The sequence below is a fragment of the Panicum virgatum genome, chromosome 7K (genome assembly GCF_016808335.1).
Source record: "Panicum virgatum strain AP13 chromosome 7K, P.virgatum_v5, whole genome shotgun sequence".
Lineage (NCBI taxonomy): Eukaryota > Viridiplantae > Streptophyta > Magnoliopsida > Poales > Poaceae > Panicum > Panicum virgatum.
The window spans coordinates 34,186,462-34,205,794 of NC_053142.1; the positions used below are offsets into that span (position 1 = coordinate 34,186,462).

The 19,333-nt window shown below is 45.6% G+C and overlaps 1 pseudogene; it reads left to right on the forward strand.

Annotated features, from left to right (window-relative positions):
- The first annotated feature begins 2,546 nt into the window (after positions 1 to 2,546).
- On the forward strand, positions 2,547 to 3,343 carry LOC120640161 (annotated as a pseudogene).
- Positions 3,344 to 19,333: the final 15,990 nt, after the last annotated feature.

Genomic DNA, 19,333 nt, shown 5'->3' on the forward strand with positions numbered 1-19,333 from the left:
TGTTGGAGGCAGTGGCTGCCAGAGCAAAGAAAAGGACAATACATGCTGCTCTCCATGATAACAGATGGTTCTCTGACATAAGGGGTGCTCTTATAGAAATGTCTTGATTGAGTATCTTCACTTGTGGGAAAGTATTTCAGGTGTCGAGCTGCAACCTGATGTGGATACACTCATATTTGGCAGTTTTCTGCTTGCCAGTACTCTACAAAATCTGCATATGAAGCTTTATTTACTGGAGCTGTCCACTTCACGCCGTAGGAAAGAGTCTGGAAGAGTTGGGCACTTGGCAAGTGCAAATTCTTCATGTGGACAGTGGCGCACAAAAAATGTTGGACAGCCAATCGCCTAGCAAGAAAAGGACTTCCCCACCCTGCTGTTTGCCCCTTTGTGGCCAGGTTGAGGATGTGTTTTTTTTCCCGCCAGATGTGGTTCAATGTACTGTAGGGGCTTGGATTGCAAGCACTTGCCTCGGGACTGGATGATCTGATTTGCGATGATTGGTGGGATAATTTGAGTAATAGGGTGGCTGGTCTGGTCAGGTCGGAAAATGAGTTAATTCTATAGTCATTTTGGGAGCATGGAATCTATGGAATCATCGAAACTGCTGTGTCTTCGATGGGGCTGATCCTGACTTGAATAGCATCATCTCGGCCACCAAGGAGGCACTGCAACAGTGGGGTCTATCGCTGGGGCTAAAGGAGTCTCCTTCCTCCTCAGCCTGGCCCCTACGACCACCTACACTTGATGTTTTTTTTTCTGGTCTAGCCTTGGTCTTGTTGTTGTTGTTGTGTGTGTGTGTGAGAGAGAAAGTTTCTCTTCTTAATGTAAGAGAAAAGTCCGATTTACACCCTAGAATAACAAAGGCCAACCAACTGTTGAAACCGGGCAAATAGGTGGTTTTCCATTTTGTGAGAATTAAAATATTTAATTATAAACTAAAAATTCATATATAATTTATTTTAAATCAAAAAACTATAAAATATGTATCAAAAGTTTTCTAAAAATGTACTCCCTCTGTCCCATGAAAGGTGCAATCTTGAGTTTAAAAAAAATCCCACAAAGAGTGCAATTCTAGAGATTTGATCTCAATTACCTGCCTAATTAAGTGGTCAGATTTGAATTGCATGCCAAAACTAACCATATGTGACAAACAATTGAGGGCATGAGAGTCTTTCCACGCCACCACTAATCTGTCTGAAAAAACTTAGAATTGCACTCTTCATGGGACGGAGGGAGTAACTTATTTATTGCCATGATCCAAGTTCGGCTAGGCGGCGACTAGGCACGCCTAATCGGTAGTCAATGGCCTGCCGCATAGCCTAGAGGGTTGGGCGGAGTCTAGGCGGGTGCATTGCCTAGGCGGCGCTCGGCGGTGCCTTGGCGGCGATTCTGCGGCGTGCAGGCGCCCATGGCGGGCGCGTAGGCGGGCGGCCCGGCAGCGCTGCCAATTTTTTTGGCCACAGTGGAAGCGCGCGCTAAACCCGCGTCGAGCGCGGGAAAAACTACCGCGCGGGAAGAATAAGCGCAGTTCCGCTCGTGCTCCCACTCGCCCTCCTCCACGACTCTGCCTGCGACGCGCGCCGCCGGCCTCGCTCCTCCCCGCTGGCCCTGCTTCCTATCGGACCTGCTCCCAACGGCGCACCCCTCCCTGCCGGCCCTGCTCTTCGACTGCCTCGCTCCTTCCCGCCGGCACTGCTCCCCGACAGCGCACCCCTCCCCGCCGGCCACCCCACTCCCCAAGGTGAGATCCCCTCCTCCGCCAGCTGCTCCCCTCCCTGCTTTCCTCCCCCTGCAGGCCTCCCCTGCTTTCCTCCCCCAGCAGGCGCACACAGGGGCCAGCGGCCAGGGGCGCCGGCGAGCGTGGCCAAGATGCGTGGGCGCGGCCACGCCGCGCGCATGGGCGCGCACAGGGGCTCCTCCCCCATGCGCACGAGGGAGCCCTCTCCTGCTCTCCCCTCCCTGCTCTCCCTCTCTGCTCATCTATTTCCCCCTGCTCATCTGATTTTGCTTGAATGAATATTGCCTGAATGTATAGTATGTCATCAGAAAGTGCAGCTGCTATAGTCCTATATATTCAATATTTTTTGCTATATATACATAATATATATTAGTTTTGCCTATATTGGCAAAATGCTTAGAAAAACGCCTAGGACCGCCTAGGCGCGATTACTCCCACCTAGGCGCTAGGCAGTGGGTCACTGCCTAGAATCCGACTAGCGCCTAGCCAAACTTGGGCCACAATATTTTTCAGTTATGTCTAATATTTTTGAATAACCAAGATTAAAATAGGACAGGTTACATTTTTAGAAAAGTTTTGGTAATAGTTCCAATTTTTTTGATTTAAAATAAATTAGTTCTGATTTTTTAGATTGAATAATTAGAACTTTCCTTAATTCTTGAAAAATATAAAACCACCTTGAAACCACCCCATGAGCCAAATTTGCCCGATTTCAACAATTGGATGGCCTATGTTATTCGGTTCTGTAGTTGAAGGTGAAAAATCAGACTTAGTTGGGTGTAATTCAGACTTTTTCTTTAATATAACGATGCGCACCTCTCATGTGCGTTCGAGAAAAAAAACATAATCAAAATAATATGGGAGGTCTCAATTTCCTTATCTATGACCATTATGCACTTTGTAACCATTTCGTTTGATACATGATGAAGATCTTGGTTATCAGCTGTAAAATATTATTTTTAAGTAAATGTTGTTACATGGGAAGCATCTAGCTTTAGATATTTCTTACTTGATGTGATGAGCAACTAAATATGATATTTTTGTAGGGTTCTCTCATCTCAATGGCTGACCCTAAGCGAGGGATAGAAATGTTGAGCTTTACTCTGATCGAATATGACATGAGGATCAAGACAGGCCAAGAAGAAAAGGATGACCTACAGCTGATCGATGGTGCATCATTCATAAGCCCTTCAGGCAAATGGAATAAACCATCTACAATGCGCATCCCTGGTGATTATGGCGCAGTTGACATAACATTATTGCGTCTTCGTCATGCAGTTGAGGCGACTGTAGAGGTTCTCATATCTGAAGTGCAAAGCAGTTTTGATTTGTCACTCAGTTGTTTAACTAGTGGGCTGAATAAAGGAATCTGGCTGTTTGATGGTGCCATCGTGGAGGCATGTAGCTTAAAGAGGTCTGGTTTCTGTTCGGAAGAATTCTTTGATAGACCTGAAGTTCAAAATAGGTGTCTTGCCATCCAGTTCCTACCAATGTTGTTCCTTCAAGGCGAAAACCCATGGACATGAAACTCGGGAAATAAAGACTGATCTTGCTTTAATCATAGTGAAGGTGACTTGGTCGACCTTGCCTTTGGGACTAGCCTGATAACTCTTCTGATTCTGTAATGAGTGGGTCCAAGAGACCAGCAACATTATTGCTTTCTAAACATAGATGTGGCAAACATGGATTCTAAACTAGAACTACTGTAAAGTCTTACTTTCTTTTTTTTTCCGCGACCGTGCCTGAGCACATATTTCATTAAGAAGAAAACAGTTTACAGATAATTCTTGATGCGGCCAAACTGAGCTTGACCAACATAAGATCATAAATGACTAAAAAAAGAGAAAAAACTGAAAAAACACAAACAACACCTAAAGACCACAACAAACAACCAGCAGCAGAAGCAAGACGGGGGAGAACACCTCCAACCCTACAACCCAAACCAAGGCCAACCTAACGCCAACCAACAACTGGACCTGCTAAAAGAAACTACACCGTCAAAGGTGCGAAGATCAGCAACACAATCAAGGTGGCAATGCATCCACCCGGCCGACCAACAATGACGGCAAAGCATCCGTCCGAAGAGAACTCAAGCCAACGACAAGGCGGCAAAGCATCCGCCAGAGCAGCACAACGGCAAAGCATCCGCTAACAGACGACCAACACGACCTGGAAGATGCAGAGTAAACTAAGCGAAGGCAGGCGCAGAAGTGGATCCACCCCGAGAAGAGCCAACGACCTCCACCGGCAAGAGCATCCAAGACAATGCCTCCAGGGAGGAAGCGATGCAAAAGGCACCGTCGTCGTTCGACCAACATGGTCTAGGTTTTCACCTGGAAAGCTCGGGAGGGCATAGGGGAAAGAGTGACGCCTTCAACAAGGCAAGTGACGCCCTCGGGCGTCGCCGTCACCGGCCCGCAAATGAGCCAAGGCTTTTCGCCTTCACTCCAATCCCAACCAAGTGCCAATGGCAGTAGACGCCGTCGCGCAGGGGAGCCCAACGCAACCAGGACGGCCAGCGGGGGCCGAAGCGGCGGCCACGGCGCATAGGGGGACGCCTTCAACAAGGTAAGCGACGCCCACGGGCGTCGCCGTCACCGGCCTGCGAGCGGACCAAGGCTTTCTCCTTCCCAAATGCGGCGGTGACACAGCCAGGAATACCTGGTCACCGGCGGCGGCACGGCCAAGGGCCCACGGCCCCTGTACACCCGAAGCGGCGACTGCACGGCGAAGGGCCACGGCCAAGCGGTTGCGGCAGCGGCGGCGGCGCGGCCCAGGGGCGGCGCGGCCAAAGGCCACAGCGGTGGCAGTGCGGCAAGGGCCCAGGGGCGGCGGCGCGCCACGTGCCCCCCACCCGAACTGGCGGCGGTGGCACGGCGAGGGCCCAGGGGCAGTAGCACGGCCCCCACCCGATCCGGAGGCGACGACGGAGATCCGGCCAAGGGGGGCCGGATCCGGCGAGGAGGAGGCCAGATCCGGCCCCGGTGACCAGCGGTGGCGAGGCTGCAGAGCGGGAGGTCGGCGCCGCGCCGCGCACCCCTCACCCGAACCGGCGGCGGCGATGGAGATTCGGTCAAGGGGTGCCCGGATTTGGCCCCGGCGACCGCCGGCGGCGAGGCAGCGCGGTGAGTTGCAGAGCGGGAGGAGGGAGGTGGGAGAGGAAGAGGAAGAGGAGAGATGTGGGGGCGTGGGCGGAGCCGACTTCGGCTCGGCCACCGGCCGCCGCTGCCGCCCGGACGGTTGCCGACGGCGGCGGTCACCGGAGGCGGCCCTCGGAGGGGCGGTGGGCGGCGGCGCGGGTGCCGGGGGGGGGGGGGGGGGCTTGGACTGAGTTGAGAAGAAGCTCGCACTATTTACTTTCTACTTGTTCGGTATAGAGAGCAGCGCCCATGCATGCTGCTCCCCTAAGGGTTGGGCACTTGTGTTAAAAATATAGAAGTCTTCTTCCAAGACGGTTTCAATGATGAAACAAAAAGACATTGTAAAAAGTGAAACAGCTTTCAATTTATTTTATCACTCAGCATTCAATTATTTTGTGTCAGTTTGCAAAAACAGCTTTGTACCATATTGCCTCTGTCTTTCTAATTTGTACAAAATGAAGTCGGAGCGGGTAAAATGCCCGCCAAAACGCGTGCGGCATGCCGCCAAGAGGAGAGTGACGGGCGGGCCAGAAAAGTCACAAGTTTTTTTTTTCTCAGCGCACGTCAAGCGCGAAGCAGAGGCAGTGGGGAGAACCTATAGAGCTGTGGGAAGAGATTTTCAAAATAGAGGCTCTAAGTATGAGCAACACAAGCAATAGTCTCTAAATCAAACTCTTTAAATGCTAAATAGGACTGCATCTATTTTTCAGATGCATTTATTTTTTTCAACTGCAGCAATAACCCTCAATTTTAGGAAAAATTCCGCTTTACACCCTCAAACTATCGCAAAAGTCCGATTTTCAACCTTCAACTGCGAGAGCAGACAATATAGGCCATCCAACTGTCAAAACCGTGCAAATTCGGCCCCTGGGTGGTTTTGAAGGTGTTTTTTTCATTCTGTGAGAATTAAAAATATTCAATTTTACATTAAAAAATTTATAAGTAATTCTTTTTAAGTCAAAAAATTATGAATTGGGTATCAAAAGTTTTCTAAAAATGTAACATATCTATTGTCACATGACTTGCGAGCTATTCATATCTAATTTTTTTATATTCATAATATTTGGTTACTTATAGTTATGCCTATTATTTTTAATAACTAAGATTCAAATGGAGCAATAATAGATAGGTTACATTTTTAGAAAAATTTTGGTACTAGTTTCATATTTTTCTGATTTAAAGTGAATTAGTTTTCATTTTTTTGATCTAATTAGATTTATTTAATTTTTTTAGAAAATGCTAAACCACCTTCAAAACCACCCTAAGGGCCAAATTTGTCCGGTTTTGACAGTTTGATGGTCTATGTTGTCTGGTTTCGTAGTTAAAGGTTGAAAATCATACTTTTGCGATAGTTTGAGGGTGAAAATGGACTTTTTCCACCTATAATAGAGGGTTTCCTAATCCTAAATACTGTCGAGGGATTTGGAGGTCTCTTCGAAATAGAGGGCCTAGTAGAGAGTCTATCCAAGTGTATTTTTTTTATTTAATCCTCTAAATTTAAGATAGGAGACTGCTTCGAAGAATCTTGGTGACGGTAGCCTCTCGCATTCAACCCTTTATCTCACACTATAATATACTATACACATTGTATAGAGAGATAGAGGGGGGGGGGGGGGGGGCTGGAATCAGCTGACCAGAATTTAGCTAAGCTGGAAACGTGGCAATATCTCCATCCCTGTCGAGCCTGGCAACTTGTGCTGCCCAACGGCCTAGTCTGACCCTAGGTCCTCTACAGTGTGGAGTGAAGCCTGTAAAAAAAATCAGATCCCACAGCCAAAAGTGAGCATCGCTCCTTAAGATTTGCGGTGGGCAGCGATACAAGCATCACTAGTAGGACTCATGTAACTGCCAATGAGTCTTGCCGTTTGATGCTCTTTCCCACGCTATGCGAATTAAAGAAATAATAATTATTTAAGAGATAGCATCGGTGAATCTACTTGCACCGCTCCTAATTTTTCTAGCACAAGCATCGATGGCTGCAGTGGTGGGAGTAGTGCCTATTCCTTCTCTCTATTTTGGGCACCACTTAGCCCACACACTGGGGAGCGCCTTACACTACTGGAAAACAGGCTATGGAACCGATTGGAAAAGATTTTAGCACCGGTTTCCGCAAACCGAGACCAATGGCCTCGCCTTAATACGTCGGGTTTTTCAACCGGTGCCTTAGGCTTCCATTGGTACAGATTGGTCCGGTTGGAAAGACCAACCGGTACCAAAGAGGCTGTCACGCTAACGCAAGGTGGCAGCCCCTTAGGTACCGGTTAGTATTTCCAACCGGTACCAATGACCTTTTCCCTTTTTTTCCAAATCCAGTTTTGTTTGTTATATTTATTACTGTTTATTCTTTTATAATTGCTAAACGCACTCAAGCTCTACAGTACTATACGTTTATTGGTCGTTCGTGTTCGTTTTCAGAGAATATTTGAAACTAACTAAAAGTGAAATGCGAGCATATAATTAAGTTAATTAGATGAACTAATATATTTACAAATTTACAAACATTAAGTCATAATGTTTAAAAATATTTACAAATGTGCAAGTCATGTTTGCAGTCCAACTACTGGTCCCCTCAGGAGGTCGATGGAAGTCCTCTATGGATGTGACCGTCGTGGTAGAACTCGCATCTAGGATCCAAGATCTCGTTCAAAATGAATCCGGCGAGCTGCTCGCACACGGCGTTGATCCGATCAGTAGAGTAACATTTATCCCCCATTTAAGACATCTATCATTTAGGAAAAAAGGATTAACATCATGTGCGTTAGCACAATTATAAAAATGTACTAATGAGCGGTTTGGACATACTCTCGTGTCTTCATCAGTAGCCTTCCCTCATGGAGTCATGATGTGCAAGTAGTCGCATACGTAGTACCCGCACCAATAAGTTCCTTGTTGTTGTCTCGCACACTTAAGGAGAAACAAATAAATTACTCAATTTAGAACAATTTGGGATTATATACTTAACTAGACAAATCTTTATGAATCAACCTACCGGATAATCCATGTTAACGTTCAGTTCGGGCCTCCATTGACCACGTCCTTTGTTATTTTTCACAAATTTTTTTCCAAACCCTGCGCTCAAAGTTAAGTTTGATATTCAGGAATTGTTATTAACAGAAAAAAGATTTAATTGTGCAAACTGAACTTACCTATTCAAGGGGTCTAGGATATGTTGGATTGCGGACTTTGGATTTCTCATTGAGTCAAAGACTATAAGATTGCCGGTCTCTACGGAAAGTATGAATAAAATCCAATGATAACTGCAGATATAGATAGGATATATACATACATGCATTAGACGACTTAGTATTTATTTATTAATATAACAGAGGATTGAGTCGACCAAGGCTTACCCAAAGTTGTATGGTATGAGTATATAGGATTTGTAATTTTACCTTGTCAACGAATCGTACATGTTTTGACACGTTTCCTTGTAATTTTCGTTGAGCACTTTCTGGTTGACTAGCAAATGAGACATGAAGCCGATCTGATAGTGCCATCCATGTTTTCGTCTTCTTTGGATCTCATGCTAAATGATACAATAGAAATTTTATAATGTACACATATAATTATGTTCTTGTTAACAAAGTATTAATGTAGAGGTAAGTGATACTTACAAAACCCAAATAGTGATGATAGAGACGTCGAGGGTTTGTCGATGGTAAATGTGATATAAATTTTCGAAGTACACCCAGAAGTCGTCCTCCCCGCGGAAGAAATCATGGTCACGATACTTGACTCCAAACATTTTCCCTTCGTCATTCGACATTCGCAGGTACCATCTATGCAAATTGAACATCTGCGTGCCTAGACTTTTCTCCTCTTCCTCAGTGACAAAAGATTTTCCATGCTGGAATGGAGTAAGAACGGGAGCGATAGGGATTTCCGCCTCCACTTGCCCCGTTGCCTCCTCTAGCATTAATCCAGTTTCAGAAAGAAATATCGCGGCCTGTAGGTCCGCCTGGAGTTGTACGTCCGTCGGGTGTAGGAGTGGCAACCCTGGCACTCGGAGGGGCTTGAGTCCTTTTTGTTGTGTGCCAAGCTGAGGAATGGTCTTGCCATATTTTTTCTTCAGATTTCTCAATTTGTGTGCTTTTGTCAGAGTACGATCATAGTCCGAGGATAAGCTTTTCGGTTTTGGTGGGTTGTCTAGGTTTGCGAGAAGCTTTTTTCCTAGTTCTAGAGGTACCTTTTCCCTCGGCGGGGGGACTTTAGGCTTCAATTGTTCTTTTATATATCGAGCAGGGGGTATCGGCCTTCCATGAATTGTAGTAGAAGGATTCAGGGGCAGGGCTGGCCCGTATGCGACATGAATGGATATATTTCTTGCTCGCACTTGAAGCTCGCACGGTGTCGGCATGGTGACATCGTCCACTGGATACCTATGGTCATCTACCGCCGTTGGCCCAATCTAGGGTTGATGTTCCGCTTGTACGTCGGGCGCCACTGTGGATGCACAGCTGCTGCGTCGCTGAGAGACCGGGCTTATCACAACATCCGGGTGCGACCCAGCAGTGCCCCTTTGGCTCAGAGCTAGCTGCATTGCCTTATTGACCCTGGCGTCCATCTGAGATTCCAAGGACGCAACCTTCCTGGTCATCTCTTTTTGCATGGCACGAAGTTTCTCTTCCCGTTCGGCTTTGCTCTTTCGGTGAGTCTTGTAAGAGGAATCTCCGGCCCAAGCAACTTTCCATGGGACCACGCCGATGCCGCGGGCTCGTCCAGGGTGTTCCGGATTCTTTAATGCCCTTGTCAGCTCATCATTCTCCCTTTGAGGCTGGAATGTTCCTTGTTGGGTCTCATCTATTGCAGCGACTAGATCGCGGGACACTTCTTGCATATGCTCGGGCACGACCAAACTTCCATCCAACTGGTTTAGTGTTATGCCATTAGCAAATAACCACCACTTGGATCTATCCGGCCAATCCCAAGTTGTCGGTCTGATGCCTCTATCCATAAGGTCCTGCTCCATCTTCTGCCATTTTTTACTGATTTCTTGTACCCGGTAGCCCCAAGGTGGTGGCTGTACTTCTTATTTGCCGCATTCACCTTAGCCTGTTTGGATTTTTCTTGGGCTTCCTCTGATAGTTTGTATTGTTTGAACTCCTCCCAGTATGGTTTAACCTGAGGAAGATCGTCCCAGTCCGGCTCCTTATCCTTCTTGATGTAATTGATGTACAACTTCTTCTTGAAAGTTGCAAAGGCAAGGGCCATCTTTTTCAAGGCACATTTCTTCACAAGTTCTTGTTCAACTCCTTCAGGAAGAGTGAACATATCCTTGAGTTCTGCCCATAGCATTTCCTTCTGATGTGCAGGCACGGCGTGTTGCTGTTCTTCGGGTTTGCTCATTTTCCATAGTCTTGTGGTGATCAGAATTCTTGCCTGAACAATAACCCCACATTGGTTGACAAATTTTGTACTAGCAGCCTCTGGAGCACATGGACAACCCTCTGCGTCCGCTTCTGTGACGACCTGTCTTCCCTCCATTTTCTTGGTTGGCCGGCGTCTCCCTTTTGACTGGCTCAACGAAATCGATGCGGAGGTCGACTAAATTACAGAAAAGATATGTTAATCGCAAAACTAATCTACTGAAGTCACCATGCATATAGTTTTAAGATTCGTACTGGAACATGCTGCTGTTGATTGGGCGGCGGCACAAAGTCATCATCTTCTTCATCGGTATCTCCAGACATATTCAGGAACGAATCAGCTGTCCGAGCATCTTCTTCAGCGATTGGCTGGGTGGTGTTGGCCCTCGTATCTTCGTTTATTGCGTCCAACATGTATTGCTTGGCGACCTCATCATCACCGAAGGGGATCCATTCTTAACTGAAACCGTAAAAATATGTTAGAGTATGTGTCCATCCTTAACTGAAGTAGGAGAATTCAATTCTTTGAACGAATATGCGTGTTTGAAAGAGAGAGAGAGAGTGTGTGTGTGTGTGTTTGTGTGTTAGTGGGACAGAGAAAGAGAGAAAGAGTTAGTGTGTGTGTGAGTCTGTGTGAGTGTGTGTGAGTGAGTGTGTGTGTGTGTGTGTGAGCGAGAGACCGAACATCGGTGAGGAGACAGCGAGAGAGCGTCAGTGGGGAGACAGTGAGAGAGCGTCGGGGACAAGAAGACAACGAGAGTTAGCGAGAGACCGATCGCCGTTAAGAAGTCATTAAGAAGGAGAGAGCGTCGTGTTTGATTTCATAATTAAGAATAAAGAATTCATAATACATAAATACATGCATGAGTTACATAAATACACGAGTTACATGATAAATACATGAGTTACAGAAATACATGATAAATACATAAATACAAGCATTATTAACTCTCTATTTAAATACATGATTAAATAAAGTCTCTCTAATAACTAAATTCTATTACTAAATTATACACTATATATAAAGAAAACATTGTACACTATACATAAGACTAAAAATAGAAAGTCCATTAATGGGTTTAGAAAAAAATTGTCTCACCTCGAAAGATCACACTCGAACGGCATGTCGTCTACACGATCACACAAGAGGAAAAAATAATACAAATAAGAAACAGTACAAAAACAGTAAAAACAGTACTAGAAAAGTTGAAAAGATGTAGATCACGATGCAAGGATCGCGTGAGCGCAAGAATCGCTAAAATCGGAGTCAAAATGTGAAAGATATGGCTAAAACAAGATTCTAGGGGTTTATTTGCAAGAAAAATCTAGAAAGGGCCTCTCTGGAATTTCTTTTGAACTAGGAAGGACTGCGGGTTAATTTTGAAGAAACTCAGGGTCTTTTTAGCAAAAGCGCTGGGGCGGCTCTGGTTCGGCTCGGATCTAACAGATCCGATCCGTTGGAGCTCGATCTAATGGCTGAAAAAGGGTGGGGGCGGCTTGAGACGCGACTGCCGGCTCAGCTGCGGCTCGGCTCTGCTCGGGCAACAGCTCAGGTGGACGGCGGCTTGGCTAGCGGCTCTGGCGACGGCGCGGCTTGGCGCTAGACGGAGCCGGCGGCTCGGGCTGGCGGTGCTTTGCGCCGGCGGCGAGCAGAGGCGGCGGCGGACCGCCGGAGTACACTGAAACGGTGCTCCGGGGCTCGGTTCGTGGCAGGGTTAGGCCGGGGAGGGAGAGTGGGCGACGGGGAATGTGGCTAGGGGGTCCAGGAGGTGCGGCGGTGGCCGGAGGTCGCCGCTCGGCAGCGAGGGGGCGGAGCCGCGGCTTCGGCGAGGAATCGCCGGCGTGATAGAGCGATAGAGAGAGGGGAATGGGGGTATGGGGCTTCCTCACCACCTCACCTAGCTCCGGTGACGAACGGGCGGCGAAGAGGCACGGCGGGGCGGCGGATCGACGGCGGCGGCGCACGGGAGCGGTGCTCGGTGGCGGAGGCGCAGAGCTGCAGAGCGAGGAGCGTCGACGGCGGCGGCGCACGGGAGCGGTGCTCGGTGGCGCAGATCTGCAGAGCGAGGAGCGTTGACGTGGGGCGGCGGCGCGGCGGCGGCGGAGGTCGAGGCGGCGGAGGGCAGCAACGAGTGGAGGAAGATGGAGAGGGCCGGTGCTTATATGGTGAAAGCCTTTGGCACCGGGTGATAAAGTCACCCGGTACCTAAGTCAGCCTTAGGTACCGGGTGACCTCCCACCCGGTGACTTAGGTGCCCAACGGGCGGGAACTGAAATTCCCCTTTGGCACCGGGTGGGGAACGAAAACCGGTGCCTAAGGCTTCCACGACATTTGCTTTTCTCGGTTGTTGGCGACGATCTAACTGAAATTACTCGATAGCGCAATGGTAACTCTAGAAATTTTGTTCGCCGCGGCCACGGTTCGAAACTTCTCAACCCTTTTTTGGGACTAGGCAGCCTTAGGTACCGGTTTATATTTCGAACCGGTACCTAAGACTTTTCTGTTTCTTTTCTTTTCCCTTTTCTATTTCTCTAATAAATCTGTTAGTTGTCTAATAAATCTGTTAATTGCCCAATAAATCAAATATTGCTTCATGATATTCGAAAAAATTATCGTACCTAATAAATCATATAATGCCTAGTAAATAAGTTAATTACCTAATAATTACATTAATAGCCTAATAAATCATTTAATCGTCTACTAAATTAGTTAATTAAATAATAAATCTGATAAATATCTAGTAAATCAGTTAATTGCCCAATAAATATGATAATGTTCAAAGCAAATAATTACATTAATAGCACAATAAATCATTTAATAGCTTAATAAATCATTTAATTGTCTAATAAATTAGTTAATTTAATAATAAATCTTTTTAATGCACAATAATTTTAATTACTACATAATAAATCATTTAGGTGCATAACTAATTATGATAATTGCATAATAAATCATTTAAATGCACAATAATTCTAATTACTACATGATAAATCATTTAGGTGCATAACTAAGCATTTTAATTGCATAATAAATCATAATAAATCAAATAATTACATAATAAATCATTTAATTGCCAATAAATCAATTCATTGCATAAGAAATCTGATAATGTTCATAGAAAATATTACAAGACATAATCATTCAACTAAGGGAGTATTAACGATGGTTCGCTTTACAATCGTCCCTTCATTATGATCATGACGTCCGTACGGAGCCTCCTCTTCGGCTAAAAGAATACTTGTGTCAACTTCCACTGCGAACGGAGTCATATCTTCAACCTTATTGTATTCTTCTTCATCTGTGACATCATCGACTCCCACAATTTTTCTTTTTCCTGCCAGAACAATATGGCACCTTGGTTGGTGCTCTTGTTATCTTGGGCTCTTGTATAAAATGTGTAACCATTAATTTCATATCCTTGGTACATCAGGATTGAATTTGCCGGACCCCTGGCCAGCCAAGCTAGCTGCTCATGAATTTGATCGTTGGCCATGACTTCCTTCTGCAACCAGGTGGCGAATGTATCGTTATGATGTTTTGTAATCCATGTCTAACTTCAAAGAGTATATGCTTCGCACAATGTGCATGTGCTCCTCCATGTATGGAGCCACCAAGACTGATTGTTGCAAAACTGTGAGATGTGCTTTGCTCAACGTGGCATGAATTGTGGAATTTACTAATTTTCTTCCAAGTGTGCCCTTTCCAATCAGCCGCCCCTCATGACGTGATACCGGAATCCCAATTGGGCAGAGTTCTTCCACATAGTCAACACAAAACTCAATGACCTCCTATGTGACGTAACCCTTCGCAATGCTTCCTTCTGGACGAGCCCGATTACGAACGTATTTCTTTAGGACTGCAAAGTATCGTTCAGAAGGGAACATATTATGAAGGAAAACAGGACCAAGAATACCAATATCTTTGACCAGGTGAACTAGAAGATGCGTCATAATATTGAAGAATGATGGAGGAAATATCATTTCAAGACTGACTAAACTTTGGACAACATCCTCTTGTAGCCCTCTTAAACTCGATGGATCGATTGCCTTCTGAGAAATTGTGTTGAGAAAGGCGCATAGCTTTATAATTGTTGCTCGAACATTAGCTGGTAGAATACCTCTAAGTGCAACTGGAATCAATTGCGTCATCAACACGTGACAGTCATGGGACTTTACGTGTGCGAATTTCTTCTCTTTCAAGTTCAGTAGCCTCTTTATATTTGAAGAGTAGCCTGATGGGACCTCGATACTGTTCAAATAGTCGAACATACTTTGCTTCTCTTCCTTATTAAGAGTGTAGCACGCAGGACCTAGATAATGACGTCCTTTATCCTTTTTTCTGGATGTAGGACGACCCGTTGTTTCATACGTTGAAGATCTTGCCGCGCTTCCAATGTATCATTTGGCTTACCGTAGACACCAAGGAAGCCTAGAAGGTTCACACAAAGATTTTTTGTTAGGTGCATCACATCAATTGCGTGGCGGACGTCTAAGACTTCCCAATAAGGTAACTCCAAAAAATACTCTTTTTCTTCCACATAGGTGCACGTCCGTCATCACTCTGCACTGATCTGCTGCCGGGTCCTTTTCCGAATACTACTTTTATATCTTTGACTATTTCAAACACTATTTTCCCACAACGGTGTCTAGGCTTGGTACGATGATCTGCCTTTCCATCGTATTGAGCATGCCTCCTCCTTAATGGGTGCTTGATCGGAAGAAATCGGCGATGACCCATATACACGATCTTCCTATAGTGCTTGAGGTACGTGCTGTCGGTTTCTTCTAAACAATGGGTGCATGCCCTATAACCCTTATTGGATTGTCCGGAGAGGTTACTTAGTGCTGGCCAATTGTTGGTGGTTACGAAAAGTAATGCACGAAGGTTAAAATGATCCTCTGCGTGCGCATCCCACATATGAACACCCTCCTCTTTCCACAACAATAGAAGATCCTCAATTAGTGGTTTCAGATACACATCTATATCGTTACCGGGTTGTTTCGGGCCGGGGATAAGCACCGGCATCATAATGAATTTTCGCTTCATACACAACCATGGAGGAAGGTTGTATATACAGAGTGTCACAGGCCAGGTACTATGGCCACTGCTCTGCTAACCGAAAGGATTCATGCCATCCGTACTTAAGTCGAACCTTATATTTCTCGCATCATTTGCAAATGTTGGGAATGTTCTGTCCACTTTTCTCCACTGCGATCCATCAGCGGGGTGTCTCAATATATTGTCTTGCTTACGTTCTTCTTTGTGCCATCGCATCAATTTAGCATTCGTTTTGTTCATGAACAAACGTTTCAGACGTGGTATTAGAGGGAAATACCACATCACCTTGGCAGGCACCCTCTTCTTGACACGCATCCCCTCAACGTCGCCTGGATCATCTTGAGGGATCTTATACCGGCATGCGTTGCATACAGGGCATGAATCCAAATTTTCATACTCACCTCGATATAGGATGCAGTCATTAGGACAAGCATGTATCTTCTGTGCCTCTAATCCTAAAGGACAAACAACTTTTTTTGCCTCGTATGTTGTCGCCGGCAAGGTGTTACCCTCAGGGAGTAAGTTTTTTATAAGTTTCAGCAACTCCTCGAATCTCTTGTCAGACAAACCATTTGATGCCTTCCATTTCAACAATTCCAATGTCGTACCCAACTTGTTTTGGTCTTGTTTGCAATCAGAGTACAATAATGTTCTGTAATCCTCCAACATACGCTACAGATCTCTCGATTCCTTTTCTGTTTCGCAACCTTCCTCAGCTTCGCGCAGCATCTGACCAAGATCATCTTCTACAACGTATCCTTCAGTATCTTCTTCAGGCTCACCCATTGCAGTGTCATTGAAAAAGGCATTATAATTGGCTGCAAAGTCAGGAATCATGTCCTCTTCTTCTACATTATTATCCAGCATAATTCCTCTTTCGCCATGCTTGGTCCAAACATAGTAGTTCGGCATGAAACCACTATTGAACAAGTGACTGTGGATGGTTCTTGATGATGAGTAATCCTTCTCATTCTTACAGAATTTGCATGGACAACGAACGAAACCGCCATACTTGTGTTTCTCGACCGCTTCTATGAATTCATGCACGCCATCAATGAACTTCTTTGAACGCCGGTCGGCCATGTACATCCATTGCCGACTCATCTGGGTCCACAATATATTTATATACATCATTGTAGTGTACAAATAGTTCATTCATACTACCAATTTATAACTAATATTGAATACGCTATTAATAAAATTGAACTACAAAATTATAACGATGCATATGGCCTTCTGACTGCATGACTGTGTAAAAACTTTGTTTCTCTATATGGAACTTTATATTTTTGTACAAGAAACGACGCATGTGGCCTTCTGGCCTAGCTGAGCTGCGGGTCTCGAATTGGCGCAGCATGCATCTCGAATGTGGAATCTTGTAAAGTTTTGAAATTTTGAAGGGAACTAAATAAAGCACCCTTGCATATGTAATTGATAATATTTCCATACAAAATTTGAATTCAAATATATAATTGATAATGCATATAACTATAATAAATAGATACTATTCACTTATCAAATAAATTGATAAAACATATAAATACAATAATTTGATAGTATTCACATATCAAATAAATGGATAACGCATATAACTACAATAAAATGCTACAACTAAAAATAATTATCATATATACAAACTAAATTAAATGATAACTGCTTTTAAAAACCAATTGCTAAGTTATGGAGAAAAATAACTAATCTTTTTTGAAGAAAAAAACAAAAATTCTCTTCCCCTCCCCTCACTCAGCTGTCATGAACAGTGAGTTCACGACAGCTTGGAGGGGGAAGAGATTGGGGTATTTATAGGCGTGGACAAAAAGCACCAGTTGGTACCTATGACCCGGTGCTAAATGTTATTCAATAGCACTGGGTCAAGACACAAACGGGTGCCTTTGGCCCGAGCGTCAACCGGCACCGGGTTGTGGTAGGATCCGATGCCGTTTGCAGCACAATAGGCACCGGTTGATCCCACCAACTGGTGCCTATATCGGCGTCTGCATTTGGCACCGGGTGGTGGTATAAACCGGTTCCTATACTGCCGCATTAGAATCGGTTTGTACCTCCATCCGGTGCCAATTGTCCTCCACGGGGTCGGTTCAAGGCCAAAGATATCAACTGTTGTTGCAGCCGATACCATTGGTACCAACGGTACCGGCTGCAACAGCAGCTGATACCTTTGGTCTGGATCTTTGGTCCGTTTTCTATTAGTGTGAGGGGGTGTGAAGTACTGGCCCCTCGGAGTGTTGAATGCGCCAGACTGCCGTGACGCGCATATGCATTCAGACGCATCGTCTGGCAAACAGGATAGCAGCGCCGCCTACGGGCCGATGGTCTAGCACTAGCAGGCAGCGGGCGCACCCTTGTTCAGCCGGACCATTATGACATCGTAGGCTCGCTCCCATACCATCTGCACGACTACACCCGCCACATTTGTTGAAGGAAATCCGACCATCAACTCCTGCAAAGGATAGTGAAATAACAACACCAAATTAGGTGTAGAAGTTTATTTTTAATTATTTTCATGAGTTTTGGTGAATCACTATTTATAAGAGATCATGTTTGCATACGGAAAAAAATCGTGTTCAATCAAAGGGGAGAATACATTTCAGAACATTCCATGCGAGTATGAGAATTGGAGAGCCCACGTCCTGAAGTAATTGAACCCAAGAGGCCAAGAAACACACCTCCGACCAATCGGAGGCTGGCACACAAATTCACAAGCCCACAAACAAGAGAAAACCACCTAAATTTATCCCGAACCACCATGTACACACTTGGGGACCAACCTGGCGGTGCCCCCGGCCGAAAGGCGACGTGTGAGAGGCGGCATCCAGGGGTCGGCCAACCCCTAGGGTTCGCCTGACCCTGGACGGCATCCCGACTTGCTCAATTTTGGCGGGAAGATCTCTCGCACTCTCCCCAAGGCGGTTCACAATGTTTTCATGTATAATTCTGCCTTGAACTGATGTTGACGTTAGAGGACTATATATAAAAGGATAAAAGGACGAGGAGAGCTTCCCATATAACACACAACAACAAGAAGAGAAGAGCTCTACTCCAAGGTGAGGAGAGAGCGAGGGGTAGTTCGGGGAAGGTACTGGCATTTTTTCTTAGGGATAGAAACAGCGTACCGACCGACACCATATCCCGTATGTGCCGACGGAATATCATTTTCACATAAAAATTCGAAAATAGGAAGAAATCCGGGAAAACCAGATAAAATCCAAAACGAAATCGGTTGGAGGGATTTCCTGATCAAATTCACGGATTCCGTTTTTTTTCTTGGAATCTTCCCGTTTTCTTTGCCCGGAAATTCCCGATTATAGATTTCTTTGCCCGAAATTCCCGTTTTCTTTGCCCGGAAATTCACGAATTCTAGGCTCCGGTTGCCGGGCTGCTTATAAACTGCCTGATCCACGAGAGCTCGCGGGAATCCACCTGCAAAAGCGAGCACACGCAACGCCGGCAAGCGCGTCAGTGTTAGGTGATTCTGTCGAGTGTCGATCGAGCTAGATAGCTAGGCGAAACCGCGAAGGCGGCAATGGAGGAAAGAGGAGGTGCAGGGCCGTCGTCGCCGGGGACGATCAGCAGACCGAGCTGGCAGTGGGAAGCCCGCCGGACACGAACCAGCTGTGCGTCAGCAAGTGCGGGACGTGCCCACGGTGTGCACGTCAGCGGCGCCGATGATCCTGCCGATGACCGCGCGGTTTCCACGACCATTAGAAGTGATCCTAAGGAACTAAAGAGAGGGAGAGAGCCTGATCCACAACAATGTCCATTGAATATTTTTTTTTAGATAATGGGAAAGAGTACCCGGCCTTGACCTCAAAATGTCCATTGAATATATATAAATGAAATGAACGATGCGCATCATGAGCCAATATCTGATGAAAAGGGAAAGAAGAATGACATGAACAAGACGCATCGTGAGTTATATAAAATTAAAAAGGATAAGTATTATGTGAAAGTTTGTGTGTTGATATCAATGAATGTGAAAAACACCATTTGCTGTTGGTGCTTTGTCTATTGA